Below are 13677 nucleotides of genomic sequence, written 5' to 3'. Positions count from 1 at the left end.
AGTTCCCTCCCCAATCCTTTTAGTGAAGGACACCAGATCAGTGATACCATACTGCAGTTAGAATACTCGGTGATTGCAGACGCCTTCGAGGATCACAAGGATCATTCACAAGGATCAAGAATCTGGCAGGAGGGTACCACGACCCTGTCGAGTTTTTAGGGTGTGCCTTTCGTGTTCCTCAAAATAGTCAATGATCCGCCATATCCCACCATTAAATGGAGTGCAGTGCTGTGCATCGATCTGTAGCACCCCCTCCCCTCCCTCCCTCAAAGTTGACTCGCGGAACATGTCAATCTCCGAGTGATTTCGTGATCCACTTTGTGTGTTATAATAGACTGGTTTCCCGAGATGGAAGTTACGGGGTCAGTTAAAGCACTCAGCCGAATACCACACCTGGACATCCATAACATGTCTACAATCCGATAAATGGACGGCCTGGTTATACAAGCTACCTAACGATATAGCTAATAAGACGGCATGCATTAATGTCGGAAACAGAAAGGATCAGTCTTGTTCTGCATTTCCCAAAATTTTCGGGTGAGTGTCAGATCCGTGTAAACATGCTCTTATTCTCCAATGAGAAAAATAACGAGAAAGGCAATTATCATTATGTTTGGATCAGTGACATGTCACTCCTTCTCGCCTCGCAGATGAGTAAACATGAACATAAACAGCGTATTTGCTTAAAGTGCCCAAATTATTTTGCCTCAGACAAGATATTAGCGGCGCATCTAGTAGACTGCGCTTCCAGGGACCCAGTACATGTTATTTATGCCTACTGAGGAAAACAAATTCATGAAGTTTAAAAATGTCCGTTTGTACTTTACACCGACTTTGAATGCTTCCCTGCTCCTTTGACCTGCTGTGAACGTGACATCACGACCTCAAATTCCACCTTTACAGAACAATACGTACTATACGCGGCAGTGTACAAAATTGTATTGTTCTATGATTCGAGTCTTACTTGCTACAAATCTCATGTCAGGGATAATCTTGCAGTTTGGCTGCTCACTGAGCTCGAAAAAATTTCACGGGAGGTTGATAAGCTTTACAGCAACAACGTTCCAATGACCAAATCGAAGGAGAATGAAGATTTGTACAATAACGTGGTTGACTGTCATATTTGTGGGCTGCCATTAGATAGAAAAGAGGAAACTCCTCGTAGGGACCACTGTCATCTTACGGTGAAGTTCTGTGATGCAGATCACGTTACATGCTATTTGAAGTATGAGCTACCAAAGCACATACCCGTTTTCTTCCATAATTTAAGTGGGTGTGACGCTCACTTTCTTGTTGAGAGCTTGTCTGGTTTCGGTCGGCAGCAAAATCAGCTCAGTGTCCTGTTTTAGGGTGGAAAGAAATACATTTCATTCTTCAAGCAAATGACGCCAAATATTACACTTCACTTCCTCGACACGCTACGTTTTATGTAGGCGCCACTCCAGAAACTCATTGAAACGATACCTTGGGGAATATGCATATCACTCGAGCTGCATTTCCCGACGGGGAAAGCTTTCAGCTTGTAACTAGGAGAGTGGTTTTCTCATGCGAGTATTCGGATACCACCTACTGCGCCCCCCTGGCTTAAGATATCATATGGCCGAGCGGTTCTAGGCGCTTCAGTTTCGGAACCGCGCTGCTGCTGCGATCGCAGGTTCGAATCCTGCCTCAGGCATGGATGTGTGTGATGTCCTTAGGTTGGTTAGGTTTAAGTAGTTCTAAGTCTAGGGGACTGATGACCTCAGATGTAAAGTCCCATAGTGCTCAGAGCCATCCCTCGTAATTTCAACTCGCTCTCTAAACTGAAGGAAACACTTCATGGCATTGGCTTCAGAACTGCTACAAATTTGTTAGGCAGTAGACCGCGCCACTCGAACTGTCAACACAACTGGCATTGCTAAGAGTATCCTACGATTTCCACATCGCTGGCAACGGGTTATACACAATGCTGGTGACTACTTCGAAGGTCAGTATCTATTTTGTACGAGCTGTAAATAAATAGTTGCCACTATTAAAGTTCCAACCCTCGTATATGGAAAAATTGTAAACATTCTCATCCAGCGCTACTGAAAAAAACTGTAAAAGAATATTCTCAGCCAGTGTTACTGTTGTAGCATGTAACTTATAAGTATCTCTGCATTGGAATAGTAGAGTGAAATTGTACCTCAAGAACCATATTGTACCTCAAGAACTATATTGTACCCTAAGAAATATATAATACCTGAAGAACTGAACTGTACCTCAAGAACTGAATTGTAATTTCAAGAACTGAATTGTAATCTGAAGAATCTCAAGAACTGCATTGTATTTGTGTGAACTGAATAAACGAAAAAATTCGTTACTGTACGTTTTTGTTGTTGTTGTTCTTTACAGAAAACCTATCCATTTTTGCATCGTGTGTATATATAAAAGTTGTGCAGGACATAAATGACATTAATTTTTCTGAAGATGAGTGACATTAAGGAGCTGAAGTTTAAGATGTCAGCTAACAAGATATTTGTAATGGTTGCATCAATTGGCTGATGGGAGCACGAAGCATGTGAATGTGTCCACTTCCAAAGACATATAGCAAACATGTCTAAAAAATTGTATTTAGGAGAACCAGAGACATAATATCTGGACGAAACTGCATACTGTCAAGATGTAAAAGACAAAACAGTACATACAGATTGTGAGGTAAAATTTCGTTTATTTCTCAAAGAAAATTTACATATTCATAAGCAGAGACAGCAACATTATTTTCAGACTTCTTTTTCTTCTTGAGTCGATGCAGAGCAAGATACCCGTAGACTGGCTCTAAGCACTATGGGACTTAACTGCTGAGGTCATCAGTCCCCTAGAACCTAGAACTACGTAAACCTAACTAACCTAAGGACAACACACACATCCATGTCCGAGGCAGGATTCGAACCTGCGACCGTAGCGGTCGCTCGGTTCCAGACTGTAGCGCCTAGAACCGCTCGGCAAGATACCCGTAGAATTCCAAGTCTTGAGTAGCAACAAACGTAAGATCTCTTTCACGTAGGCGGTGGTCGAATAGTCGAAGTGACGTCACCATATCTCTATAGTGTATGCCAGGATCATCCCAGTAAACTCCATGGTAGAAATGTGTTAACCACTTTGCACTATTTCGTGTCTTAGCGCACTTCACATCCCCAAAGACCTCGGTGATGCAATATTTGCTGCAAATGTCTCAATTGTGCCAGTATCTTCTGTATATGCCATACGTTTTAAATATGAACTGACTACGCTCATCATCATAGAGACCCAGAAGTGAAGAAATAGGTCATTAAGAAAGTAGCAGCATCTTACTTGGATATGGAACGAACACTATTATTATTGATCTTTTCAGCCATACACCCAATACATCTTAAATTGATAATAGTCCATGAATCTGAGAGCGCACATTTGAGTCATAGTGCATAAAGCAGGGCTCATACTTTGAAAAGAGTTCATCCCTTTTGAAAACGTCATGTAGCAAATAAAATCTGTGCGATATATAGCGCTTAGTAATGGTACATATTGTGTAGGAAACATGTACTAATCAAAGGCACTCACATGGCAACGACTTTCAATCGGTTTCATATAAATATCCGAGAGCACATTACACTCGTTTCTTGATTTTACCTAGTCAAACACGTTGTAAACAGTAACATACTCTTCTCACAGTGAAAGCGTAGTCCTCAAGGCTAACTGTCGTAACGTTAAGGAAGTAAGAGCTGTAGAGTATTTTTTCTGATGTGTGGCTGTAGCTCTGTTCTTGAACAAGCGGAGTTGTGCAGTCACTAGTCCCCTTTAATAGCGATAACTAAAGCACGACCATACTTAGCACAATACACTCACTGCCTCCCCTCAAATTCACTATTAGAATTATGGCATTAGCTTATTCACAGACATCATGCACACACTTGAAGTTGATTAACTGAATGACGATGGATTCATAGTGATTATTGAATTACATACAGCTTGTGCGCTGAAAGGTACAAAAAACTCTGTTGTACACTTAGAATAAAGCATTCTTTGCATTCAAGCAATTAAAGATTTCTACATAACATGGTATTCCTTTTTCAAAATTCAGCTCCCACCCATTTATTATAGGACCTAAACACATCTGCATAATTAAGTCGACGTTTCTCACACACGTAACAAACAAAACCTTTGTATGACACTCTAACATGTTCTTTTGTTTTTTCGCAATTTTTCCAGCTGCAACAACAGATCCGTCTTGCGGTGATCATCCTTGGTGCTCCGAAGAGTTAAACAGGCACGGTGCTTAGCAAAGGGAAATTAAATATGTGCTTAAACTAGAACAGTTTTGCGGTTTCTCCACCTATGTGCCTGGCCCCTGTAAGTTAACTCCGAATCGATGTGCTCTAGTCTATTTGGCATGTGCAATTATTTCTTACTCAGGGGATATTTGTATGATCTGGATGGTAGGACTATGGGAGAATGCACTGACACAAACATCAACTTGGCAGTCTGAATATACACTCCTGGAAATGGAAAAAAGAACACATTGACACCGGGGTGTCAGACCCACCATACTTGCTCCGGACACTGCGAGAGGGCTGTACAAGCAATGATCACACGCACGGCACAGCGGACACACCAGGAACCGCGGTGTTGGCCGTCGAATGGCGCTAGCTGCGCAGCATTTGTGCACCGCCGCCGTCAGTGTCAGCCAGTTTGCCGTGGCATACGGAGCTCCATCGCAGTCTTTAACACTGGTAGCATGCCGCGACAGCGTGGACGTGAACCGTATGTGCAGTTGACGGACTTTGAGCGAGGGCGTACAGTGGGCATGCGGGAGGCCGGGTGGACGTACCGCCGAATTGCTCAACACGTGCGGCGTGAGGTCTCCACAGTACATCGATGTTGTCGCCAGTGGTCGGCGGAAGGTGCACGTGCCCGTCGACCTGGGACCGAACCGCAGCGACGCACGGATGCACGCCAAGACCGTAGGATCCTACGCAGTGCCGTAGGGGACCCCACCGCCACTTCCCAGCAAATTAGGGACACTGTTGCTCCTGGGGTATCGGCGAGGACCATTCGCAACCGTCTCCATGAAGCTGGGCTACGGTCCCGCACACCGTTAGGCCGTCTTCCGCTCACGCCCCAACATCGTGCAGCCCGCCTCCAGTGGTGTCGCGACAGGCGTGAATGGAGGGACGAATGGAGGCGTGTCGTCTTCAGCGATGAGAGTCGCTTCTGCCTTGGTGCCAATGATGGTCGTATGCGTGTTTGGCGCCGTGCAGGTGAGCGCCACAATCAGGACTGCATACGACCGAGGCAGACAGGGCCAACACCCGGCATCATGGTGTGGGGAGCGATCTCCTACACTTGCCGTACACCACTGGTGATCGTCGAGGGGACACTGAATAGTGCACGGTACATCCAAACCGTCATCGAACCCATCGTTCTACCATTCCTAGACCGGCAAGGGAACTTGCTGTTCCAACAGGACAATGCACGTCCGCATGTATCCCGTGCCACCCAACGTGCTCTAGAAGGTGTAAGTCAACTACCCTGGCCAGCAAGATCTCCGGATCTGTCCCCCATTGAGCATGTTTGGGACTGGATGAAGCGTCGTCTCACGCGGTCTGCACGTCCAGCACGAACGCTGGTCCAACTGAGGCGCCAGGTGGAAATGGCATGGCAAGCCGTTCCACAGGACTACATCCAGCATCTCTACGATCGTCTCCATGGGAGAATAGCAGCCTGCATTGCTGCGAAAGGTGGATATACACTGTACTAGTGCCGACATTGTGCATGCTCTGTTGCCTGTGTCTATGTGCCTGTGGTTCTGTCAGTGTGATCATGTGATGTATCTGACCCCAGGAATGTGTCAATAAAGTTTCCCCTTCCTGGGACAATGAATTCACAGTGTTCTTATTTCAATTTCCAGGAGTGTATATGAGACGGTATTGTGTGTTGGCTGGATTTACAAATATCAAAAATACGAAAAGATTTCGTGGATGTAGGGAAAACAATGAAATAAGAAAAAGACGCTAGGGCTTTTTTAAATTGTAATTACATCATTTATTCATCGACAAATATGTGCTGGTGGGGGACTTATTTACTTCTGGGCAGTGTGAAAACGACATCCAGCAGGTGCGAGTGTGGACGTAACATAATTCTTTTTATACGCCTATAAATGATAGAAATGTTATGCTACTTGAACGTAAAGATGCTGTGGTTTATATCACCAGTCGTTTGTGGGAAGTACTCAAGCTACTCTTCATGTGAAGAAATTATGTATGTGTGACATAAGGGGAAAATAGCTTCGATGTGGTGAATTGTAATTGCAACGCATATCCGGACATAAGAGGTGCTAGATTTATTTCATATACAGCTGCACAATATAGCAATGCACAGGTTCAACTGGATCTGCCATAGTCTACAAACAGGACGGGCAATAGGGCTGTAACAAAATGAATACACAGAACGTCCCCTTATCTGTTTCCCCAAGCATATCATCAAGTTTTCGTTGTTGCTCTATTGACTGCGATTTTGATTACAGTACACCAACCTTTATCAGTGATGTCTTCCCAGCCCTTTCGTCTGTGGGATCACTGTTAGTTATCACACAGTGCACGACACCAGTGCTTTACAACACTTGAGAGTCTTGGCAGAATGCAGCACCTTGTGGAGGCGCTGACAGGAAGACTTAAACGTCAAATAATTTTCTAGGACTGAAGAGAATCGGCAAACCTGCTCGGTGTGAGTAGATGTAGATGTAGCTGTAGTGGTAGACTTGTGAGTGGTGAAAGCTTTGCTTCGGTACTGCACTCTCCAGTTAGAGCGCTGCTTTGGAGGAGAGGGTTGATATCGGCATTGTTATCTATTTAGCTACTTTGAAGTAAATGACTGTTTTGGATCGAAGATGGATCCAAGTGAGGGACTGAACCATTGCTTGTCTTATTAAGAAACCCAAGTCGGCACCCAGCGTGTTAAACTCTATTATCTACAGTTATAACAAGTAATTTGACACACTGGTAGTGTCCACAAGTGAACTTTGGAGACACTGTTACGTGTTTGTAGCAATGGAAAGATCGACTGTGGAACTTTTCAGTTGGACACTTATGAATAGTGTTCATTGCAGTTCACTTCTTAAGGTATTTTATGGTTCTACTTGTGGCGAAATCGCCGATAGTATTTTCATAATTTAGCTTGGGACTTTATTCTGTGGTTTGGTATGGTCCTCCCATTTTCTTACTGGCTTGCTGAGGTTGCCTTGCAACAGTTGTTGATTTGTCTCTTGTCTACCCCACTGTGTTGATGTTTGGTGTGGTGTGGTAAAGTCGAAGTACTCAGTAGTGCCACATCTACTCCCTTGCCTGTTTCAAGTTTTGCGAGCCACAACTTGTAATGTCCCTATGTAATGTGGTATGATTATAATATTCCGACTGCGAGTACCAGCAATGATGCGCTACTGGAAATTGATATGACAATGCTCTTTCTCTGATGACAACGCTCTTTGCTGAAAAAAAGAGAGGAGCATCTATGTTTTCTTGTAATTGTTGGAGATAAGAAATGTCGATTGGATATTGTGCCTTTTGAGGTCAGATAAGTTTGCATGTAGAAGTAATATGAAGTGCAGAGATCAACATGTAATCACGATTATCAAGAAAAAGAAATTAATTTGTGAAGAGGGTAAATATTGTTTACAAACTTTTATTCGATGTTGCATCCTCGGACCTTCATAAAAACTGTTAGTGTGTTTTGCAATACAGTACATATTGATTTCTTCCCTGCTACTATCACGGTCCAAACAACATGCAATATTTCGCTGTCAGCATGTGTGTTCAAGACGTTCCCTAAGCAACCAGTTTGTTAGTCAGAAGATACTACACTGCCACTGTTAGTTCAGCCTTTTCATTCCGAACGAGTTTCCAGATGATAAAATCTTATGGCGACTGTGAATATTGTAGATGCTAAGGGAGACGGCGTCTTCATCGCGAGTTGTAGCAGTTATCTCCGACTTTGCCTGGCGTTCTCTGAGAACCGGAGGAGCAGAAACTTCCAATCGCCAACTCATCCTGTACCTAACCCGTTCTCTCCTTACAGCAACCACGAAGAAAACACATTCATCTATATTCAAATTTTTTCACAGATTGTTTGTATTAGACAGGTAAAAATTTTATAATGTATACATCTAGGCAAAAAATTAAAAAGAGAGTTTATTTTAGTGCAGTTCCTATCTTACCTTTGTCAAAGACAAAAAGTCAAAGAGCAAGCAAGTTAATTAAATAAATCATGTTGTTCTTTACGATGTAGAAGCAGTCTCATATCAATCTATATCGATGTATAACCCCAGTTGGCAATTTCTGTAAGTTGGTTGCGCTCTGTTAACCGTTTGTACATCGTGGAAAATCTTTACCATGCTGCATGTGATCCTGAAGGACAGCACGATGCACAGCACAAGACCATTACGAGATCGAAAGATATGTATTGCATATTTTTTTAACGGATATAACCACTGAGCTTAAGAGTTGATTTGTGTGTTTTTTATTTTTTTGGAAAGGAAAAGATTTACATACCTGGTTAATTATAACATCTATGCTTAATTATTTGCAATAATTCGTTGGGTGTTGTATGCATCACATGTAGGGACATATATGGTGTAAAGTGTTAAAGGAGGGAAAATATTTTGTGGTACAGTGCACACTGTAGAAGCTCCGGGGTTTGAGTGTACATTGATAGTAATCAGATTTCATTGCATTTAAGTTATTGTTTTAATTAAAATTTTATGATCAATATTTTATTGCCTTTAGAGATCACAAGTGATATCTAGGAAAATTTTGGCATTGCCATATGGCGTTGGAATCTTTTATTGTACCTTCCACTATGCAGTTTGTATTTTTTCCTTTGCTTGAAAAGGAATTTTGAGTTTAAGCGTTGGAAATTGATTTTGAGAGCTGTTCTTTGATCTGTTATTATTCAAGAGACTGTTGGTTAAATAATGCTTCAGGAACTTTCCTTAAGAAACTGTACTGAGGATCTTCCTGTTCATGATAATGAATGTTCACTTACTATTTTAAAATCAAGTTAATAAAGTTGTAAAATTTTAAAGGTAAAAAAATCTTTTATTAGAGAAATGGTGACTGTCAGTACTACCCACAACTTCCCGATATTCGAGGTATTGGCCTTCGGGCATTCTCTGATGTTTTCCCTGGTATATTCGCAGCTAACGCCTGTGGGGCCATGTCAAAGGGAGGTGTAGGTTCAACACATCGATAGCCTTAAGGGTGTGAGAGAGATTTATCTGGAAAACTATATGCACTATAGAGACTGAGATTCGTTTTAGAACCACAGCCGTCAAGAGGAGGCATTTCCAATACACAGCTCGGTGTGAGTCTGCAGCAGCTACCTAATGCTTAATTGTGGTTACACTGACAAATATTTTCTAGTTCCCAGTATTCTTGTGAGTCTGGAGTTGGCCATAAAAAGCATAGCAGCAAGCAAGCAGATTGGCCAACTTTGTTCCAGGCTGGGGCTCGCCCATCCTTTGTACATCAGTTCGGAGCATCTGAGGAAGCTTTCGGTCTATGGCGACTTATGACAATTTGGCTCATGGCTCCTCCTGGATGGGTGAATAGTGAACTAACACCCAGTTTGCCTTAAACCGCCTTTGGGACCGCGTGTGTTGCTTGCATACTCTGTGGAAATTTGAGAAGATTCAATACGATGAATATTTGCACTGACAACACATACAGCATTCGAAGTCCTACCACACAAGTCCTCCAGGGGAGGTTTACAGCAGTAGTTTTCTCCAGCCTCTGAGTGCTGGCGCTGTACTGAGGCACAGTGCGCTGAGTGTGGGCTTCTGGAAGGTAAGTACGTGGGCTGTGAGAGTGTTTTCAGCGATCTCGGACATCTATCCTCGAATAGATCGTGTTTCTCAAAACATCGCAGCGGTGTTTGTTGTTGTTACTATCCTATAATCCGGTAAATCCTTCCGTCCCTCCTTCCCTAGCGGAGAGGATCAATTTAGGAATTCTACAGTGGTTTAAAAACCCAATCGCAACGTCAAATTCCCAATTGATCAGTTTCTTGTTTCCGATAGTTGTATTGCGATCATGCAAGCGTTCTGTAGAGGCAGGCACGGCGTGCGCAGGTATGAGTCTGCCTTCTGGCTGGTGCGCATGGGGACACCCTGTAATCAGAGCACAGCGCGCGCCTCGCGATCGCTAGTTTGTGACATCGGTAGGATTTTTAAAAATTAGATTTGTTTATTGGAAACGTTATGGTGGAGGAGAGTGTTTGTGCTCTCAGACGTTGATGCATACAAGACATAGGATATATTTAATGCTACGGTCTATTTGTGGTGGAAATTTCATTACTTGTTTCGCATAAAATTTGCGTGTGATACTCAAACGTTGCAAATATGTTTTATTACAAAGAAGTATCATCATAAGGTGTACGTGAGTGTTTTAGGCGATCTATTTGACTCCTGTAAATTGCTGAACAATTATGGTAATTCAAATGAATTATTTCAGTTTGATAGGGTGGTGCAAATGAATTATTTCACTCTATTTTAGATATCGAAATTGCGTCAGCTTTCCCTTTGTCTCCAGCATTACACAATAGGAACAATGTATTCTGAGGAGATGAAAAACTGCGTCTGCATTTTTCGAGACGTTGGTTCACATACACAAAGAGGGAGTGGCGTCTTGAGAAAGACAGAGCTAAGAAACGAGTCTGGAATTTCCTGATCAAGAAAATGCCGACACTTGATGCTTTGTTTGGGGACCGTGAGATCAAAGGAGGCCGATATGCGATCTATGGTCAGTGGTATTTAGTAACGTGATCTGTAAGTAGGATATTGGGTGAGTCTGACAATCGTGACAATGCCCTGATGATAGACACACGCATAGTAGACGGCAAATGATGGCTAGTATACTGCACTTCATTCCATTCATGTTATGTAGACCACTTTTGCAGGGTTTAACTGTCAGTGCAATGTGGCTGCTGTATGTTTCTTGATCTGTACAAAATAGTTTGTCGCTGAGATTTGTCTGTCTGTGGAAAGTGGTGGTGGGTTTCGAAATGTGTCATGAACTTTTAGATATGTAATTGTTCTGATTTTCCCATTTGTGTTATATACCAGTGTGCTTCGAAAAGTGAGGAAAATAAAAAAATAAAAAAATGACGCTGGAAGCAAATATAAACTATATTCCAAACATCGCTGGGGTATCCCATAAATTGTTTTTCAGTAATATTCCACACATTGTCTACCAGAAACTGTTTATATAATATTCTATACACTACAATCGATTTCCTGCTAATTGACCAGTCAACTGAGTCTTTTTGACACCAATTTCCAGGTGGTGGAGGGAGGGGGCTGGGGTCCCATAAGGATAGGGGTTAATTAATTGATCGATTTAATTAACTAGTTAATCAAATTGATATCAAAAGTGTGCTCGTATCGGCGAGGGGAGTTCCCAGAAGGATGGAAGACGAGGAGGGGGAGAGGGATCAGGAGGGGGATGTGTGGGGGTTTCTTGGAAAACCATTAAACTGAACAATAGATTCAGAATCTGTCAATCAAAAGGACAGACTATCCCCCTAATCCTCTTAACAGAACAATAGAAACTGTCGATTAAAAGAGAACAATAGATTTGCCCCTGAATCAATACTTGCCCCTAATGTAGGCAACCAGTAGTGTGGGGCGTTGCGCACTTATCCTACTACTACATTAACTAGATATTCATGAGCCAAGTTATTTGGATTTATTCACTTAAGGGGGGTAGGACGTGAATGGGCCCACTTGGAGCAGAAGAGATACCACAGGACATTTTAATTTCCCCTGTCTAAACTTTTACAAATAAATTCATAAAACTTTGTCAGGACGACCAAGAAGGATTCAAGATTCATATTCATAGCAGTGGAAGTTCAAAAACATAAAAAATAATTTTTCTTAAACGTCAAATTTCATCATTTTTTTCACTTATTACTGGCTGCATTTGTTGCTATAGGTACACTTTTCTTTATAAGTAACAGAGATTCTTCGATGAATTTTGCATAGCATACAGAACATAGTTACAGGTGTGTGGAACTGTAGAATTTTCCAAATCTATTAAAAACTGTGGTAAAAATTGAGTTAATTAATTATCAAATTTCAGTTTATTCTAAACATGAAGTTTAAAATGTAACAGGTCATTCATTTTGTCATAAATTAGATAAATTCTAGAGTTTCATACATCTGTAAGTATGGTTTGTATGCTTTGGAAAATTCACCAAAGAATCTCTCTTACCTATGAAGAAAAGTGTACCTATAGCAATAAATATAGCCAATAGCAAGTGAAAAAATGATGAAATTTCACATGTGAAAAAAATTATTTTGTTATGTTTTTCAACTTCCACTGCTATGAGTGTGAATACTGAATCCTTCCTGGTCATTTTGGCAAAGTTTTATGGATGTATTTCTAAAATTATACACAGTGTAAATCAAAATGTCCTGTGGTGCCTCTCCTGCTTCAAGTCGGCCTGTTTGGCGTCCTACCCCCCTTAAAAGGCAGACATAGTTACATATTTTGTACCAAGCCAGACAAGTGCTACTTTAAGAAGCCACATTGGATATTATGCCTATGTCTGAGCTGCCATTATTCGTCTCATTGGTATGAAACTTCTAATATAAACAGGCAAGTTTGTAACTGAAGAATTGCCAATGCTGCCTACGAGAATCGGCGATCCAGCGAGCTGCTTGTTATGGTCACATGTGATTTCAGTACAAGTAACTGAAGTGTGAAACCACATGAGGATTCTTATTGGGTATAGAAGTGACATGACTCACCAACATTGACAATAATAGTAAGTGCTATAAGGAAGCATGTGAGAGAGTCAGTAACAGTTTAAACAGATAGAAGGGAAACAGTTTATTTTATTTTTTTCTCAAGCAATGCTAACATTATGTGTAAGCATGGCCAGCAGTATCTTCACACAAGACAGATATTTCCAAAGTACTGTCACAAGTTTAAGAACTAAAAGATAGGAAAAGTTACATCACAATTAATAATGGGAAGAGTTGACTACACCCACTGCTGCTGTAGCCATTAATAATTTTTATTGTGTTACTGATCTCCACCTTGCTATATTTCCATTTGTGTGTATTAGATTATATAACTTTTTCTGTAAAGAGTGGCAGTTTTCCCTTCTCTCTGATGTTGCCCATAGGCTTATGTGCATTTTGTGTCATGTGGATCTTGGTAATTAATGGAAGGAACTGCCTTAATGGAGCTAGGTACTGCTCAGTATGATTAAACATGTCTTAATAAAAGTAGGTAGAGTACGCAATTCTTATTTGTTCACTTATAAATTACATTATTAGGTAAAAGCTTCCATTTAACTTCAACGTCACTTCCTCTGATGTGACTGAGTCAGTGATTTACCATTTCCCCTTGTGGAAGTGCTTATTTTGTTAGGGTGTAGGATTTGGAATGGAACGTGTGCAGGATTTGGAATGGAACATGTTACCGTTAATGTGAATTGCCAAATTTCCATTTGGTTTGGGCTACAGCAACAATTCTGATTGGGCACGAGCTAGAGTAGACTATTTCCATAAGAACTAGCAGTGACAAGGAAACTGTATGGTGGGTGATACCATTAATAGTATTATGACATTGCGCAAGAGGCACCATGCAGGATATATCAACTTACAATTACTCCACAGAGTGA

Source organism: Schistocerca nitens, chromosome 9 (genome assembly GCF_023898315.1).
Source record: "Schistocerca nitens isolate TAMUIC-IGC-003100 chromosome 9, iqSchNite1.1, whole genome shotgun sequence".
Taxonomy (NCBI): domain Eukaryota; kingdom Metazoa; phylum Arthropoda; class Insecta; order Orthoptera; family Acrididae; genus Schistocerca; species Schistocerca nitens.
Note: the sequence above shows the minus strand (reverse complement) of the source record.